Source organism: Buceros rhinoceros, unplaced genomic scaffold (assembly GCF_000710305.1).
Source record: "Buceros rhinoceros silvestris isolate BGI_N320 unplaced genomic scaffold, ASM71030v1 scaffold19638, whole genome shotgun sequence".
Lineage (NCBI taxonomy): Eukaryota > Metazoa > Chordata > Aves > Bucerotiformes > Bucerotidae > Buceros > Buceros rhinoceros.
In genome coordinates, this window is record NW_010428856.1 from 503 (window position 1) to 901 (window position 399).

Consider the following 399-nt stretch of genomic DNA (forward strand, 5'->3'; position numbering starts at 1 on the left):
TGCAGGGCCCATTCCCGCCGCCCTGCTGCTCGGAGGTGCTGCTCGGTCTCCGGAGCCGCCAGGCTGCCGCGTTTGCCGCTCTCGCTGCTGGGTGCTGCGCTCAGGGCCCAGATCGCCGCGAATGGAGTCCAGCGCAGCGACCGCTGACGGTCGTGAGCTGCATCTCATGCAAGAGGTGCTGTGGTCTGGCACCAGCCTGGCAATTTGCCTGTTCAGTGAACCTCTTGAGGACAGAGTTTATGGGGTCCCGGGAGCACTGAATGAGGCTGAACATGGTAGTTTTTAACTCTCGTTCCCGTTTGGGTGGCGAGGTGGTACAGGGTCTCCCAGCAGGTGGTTCCCAAGGCAGCAGCCAGTGGCTCCCAGTCTGGAGTGGTGGGGGGGCTGCCCCTGTGTGGC

The 399-nt window shown here is 63.9% G+C and overlaps 1 protein-coding gene across 1 annotated transcript in view; it reads left to right on the top strand.

The window, feature by feature from the left end:
* The window catches only part of AAR2 (AAR2 splicing factor homolog (S. cerevisiae)), a gene marked incomplete at its 5' end in the record, with an annotated part of 4,921 nt that overhangs the window by 499 nt on the left and 4,023 nt on the right, over positions 1-399 (top strand). The window lies entirely within an intron of this gene.